The sequence below is a fragment of the Siniperca chuatsi genome, linkage group LG23 (genome assembly GCF_020085105.1).
Source record: "Siniperca chuatsi isolate FFG_IHB_CAS linkage group LG23, ASM2008510v1, whole genome shotgun sequence".
In the NCBI taxonomy this organism is placed as follows: Eukaryota; Metazoa; Chordata; class Actinopteri; order Centrarchiformes; family Sinipercidae; genus Siniperca; species Siniperca chuatsi.
Window position 1 is genome coordinate 14524955 of NC_058064.1, and position 3789 is coordinate 14528743.

Consider the following 3789-nt stretch of genomic DNA (forward strand, 5'->3'; position numbering starts at 1 on the left):
ATTTGATTTCATTTTAGTTAAAAGTGATGATTATTGTGGCGTGTCTATGGTGTTTTTTTTACACGCGTGATTTAATGCTTTGATGTGGAGACTGCAGCATTGCTGATAGCCGAATTGTACAGATCATACATTGTTTTCTTCGTAAGTCATTAATGTTATGCGGACAAAATTTTTAATCTCATTATGTAAAATCATGAATACCACAATCCCTTTTTGTGGTCTGACTTGGCGATGAATGTCGCCTATGGCACTCACGAAACTGACGGAGAGCCCCGCCGTCCTTACCTGCCATATGTCATTTTCACTGAGGTCATCTGAGGAGAGCAGCGGGTGCAGGAAATATGGGAAAGGTGCAGGAGGTGTTTTTTTTTTCTTCTTCTCTTTGGGTGGGGTTTTTGTCTCGCTTTATTGCGGCCACGTTCTGAGCGCACGCCATTTTTCTCGTGCGCTTTTACGCACAGCGACACAGACTGAACGGAGACTCAGATTAAACGTGGAGTGAAGAGATCCTGAAGAGGACGAAAGAAAAGGCAAAGAGAACCGGGGGCCAAGCGCTGGTTGAGGTAGTAGTTTGTGCTGTTGGTCGGGTTGTCATATTACCCCTTGTGGAGATGACTGCGCAATCTACTGCCTTGCCGGCGCTGGTGACTTGCGACAGAGGATTCAAACCGGATCAACGTGAATGACCGAGCTCACTGTATTGTTTGTAAACAGAATAAACTGAACGGAGGCGATTATGCCTTCAAAATAATCACGTCTCCTGTGAAACTGTTGTGCGTAAATGAACAGGTGTGAACTGGGACAGATGTGTTACAATGAAACATGTGCAAAGCTAAAATATATCTGGTTTTAGATATTACATTTTGAAATAAAAAAAATGTTTTTTTTTCTCTCCGACTCTTGTTTTAATTTATTTTCAACCCTCTTTCTCAGGCGAGCCTGAAGGATAACATGATTATCCAACCAGGATGTGTATCCAGAAGTCAAAGGAACTGACATAAGTTTTTATTTAGATAGTCTTCTTTTGGAATTTAGAAAATAAACTTGATATGTAAATACTATTCAGCGCACTTAAATTCACCTTTGTACCTGTATAACATAATTGGTGGAATTTCAGACGTTTAGGGAGTGTACAAAAAATATTAGGGGGGGAGGGACAAATTCATTTTAATCTTTTTCTGAAAGGAGGGTAGTCTAATTGTTTTGGGAGAGTAAGGGGGGGTCTTTAGAACCACAACAGTTCCCACCTTCACTTTGTTAAGCATCTTAAAAGCAACAAAATGTGTCAAAAAACAGTAAACATGTCCTATAAAGTGACAGTAACAGCTCTTGGCTCAAAATGTAAAGAATGGCTGGAATATTCTGTAAAAGGGATGCATAATTTTATAATGTCATAATTTTGGCAATTGCTAATCCCACTGCAAATGTGCGATTTGGTGGCTTTGAGAAAATGCATTCATTCATTATATATTCAGGTATAAATTTGAGTACACCATCTTCTTTGTGCAATTTTAGTTATTCATGGCGAACTGAATTGTATCAAACAATAGTGTTATATTTCTATGATATAATTGGCAAGGTGTTGCAATTTTTTCAAAACAAATTCTAAAACTGGGGAGGGCCTTGTTTTAAAAAGTGAAACATAATGTTCTGCCCCCCTCCCCACCACAATCATTTTCATATGGTCCCTTAGAAGGTACGTGTTTTAAAGGCAGTCACCAAAAGTCTTCAATCTTTAGCTGGCCTTAGTAAATAAACCTCATGATTTAAGTTGTACCACTTAGTACTGGTACCATAGAAAGTAATGGGGACATTTATCTACTTCTCTTTGCATTTCCTCTGTGATTAATGTAGATACAATACAGGAAATCAATTTGGGATAATGGCTTTTACTCGGGTTAACCTCATCATCATTAAGAACTGTGTCTGTATTATTGTGCACGTTCAGTGAGTCCGCAGTATAGCATATGAATCGACCCTGTTCTGGTAGTGTGTTTCCTGTAAAATGTTTGAAATGAGTGAGCATGCTGTAGTTCCACTAATGAATCCCTCTGCTGTCTGCTCTCAAAGTCTAACTAGTCTTTTGGAGGCCAGTTGACCCTGTTTGCTAGTTTTTGCTTTCCCAAAAGCAAAACCCAGGGAATAGGAACAGCAACAATATTGATTAGCGCTTCTGCACTTCTCTTGTTTCTTGCTCCTTCAGATTGATTTGGTCTGGTAACTGATTTGGACTGCAAGCGGAAAGATTTGGTTGCTTGCATATTGAGCTTAAGTTTACTTGACCTTCAATTCTTCCTATTTTTTAATGACACAAACTGCATTTTTTACTTTGATCTTTAACATTTATTTTCTTTTTTTCATTTCTGAAAAAGAAACACTGAAGGTAAACATTGCTTTTCCCCCCCAGAAGTCAGCGTTGCACAAGGACACATTAAAAATATTTCTTTTTGACTTCATAAGTTTTCATTTTGTTATACAAAATGTACATTTCACATTCACAAAATGAGAGATTGAGGATAGCACAATGGTCACTTAAAAATGGTTCCCCACGGCTTCAAACTACCTCTGCTAGAAAAAACCTCCCAGCTTTTCTCATTTTCCCATAACGAACCTTATAGTCTAAAGTAGAAAAAAAACAACAGCAGCACCTACTTTAACAATACAGTAACTTCAAAAAGGGAAACCTACAGTGGGGCTGAAGGGACAAAGTAAACCTTTAAGTCTAAGAGCTTCTTGAACACACCAATCCACTCCCATGTATTGACAAATGTAGTAGAACTAATAAACCACCCTGGAGGACTCTGTGCCTTTAGAAAAAAATCACTCTTAACAGCTCATCCACTTTAACTACACATGATAATTGAACCTGAGTTGATGTGCAGCAGTTGGGGGTCACAGTAGGATGACAAAAATAAATCATATATTCATTCTTTGACATTCATCTAAGAGAAAAAGGCTTAATGACAGGTATAAGGATGAACATTCAACACATATTCTGATACCCTGACGTTGTCGTAACATGTCCACAGTTCAAAACATTCACTCTCTATGTCGGATGAAGTCTGGTTGTTTGAAACCACTCTTTTGAACTGGGACGCATGCTAAAACAATGCTTAGGTGGCGGCAGGACAGTTTTGACTCAAAAACAGACATTAAATATATTAAATAGAGAACAAGTTTTAAAAAAAACTTGGTAACTGTCAAATAGCTTATTTGATGGAACAGGTACAACAGCAAATAATGACATGTATTACAATACATAATTTTTAAATCAAATATTGTTTTCATGGAATGTACAGGAGGAAAAATGCACCATATGAACTTCAGGCAAATGTAAATGACTGCTGCTTGGAGGAATGTAGATAATTGTCAACTGCAAAAATGTCCAAGCTAAGATGACAAATAGCCCATGCAACACAATGGCACATATCATGTGATGTAAAGCAAAAGATCAACATTTTGGGAAATGCATTCTCTTTCACTTTCTGGCAGTGAGTTAGATGAGAAGACTGATACCACTCTCACGTCTGTACGCTAAATATGAAGCTAATGTTAGGAGACGGTTAGCTTTGCATAGCATAAAGCCCGGAAATAGCTAGCCTGGTTCTGTCCAATGGTTACAAAATCCACCTACCAGCACCTCTAAAGCTCACTTAATAAAATGTAAAAATGGCAATTTACTGTTTTATGGGGGGTTATGTGCCAGTTGTTGATTTTACACTTCAGTTTTTGTACAGATTAATCAAACAAAATATAATTAGTAAGCTTTAGAGGTTCTGGTAGGTGGAT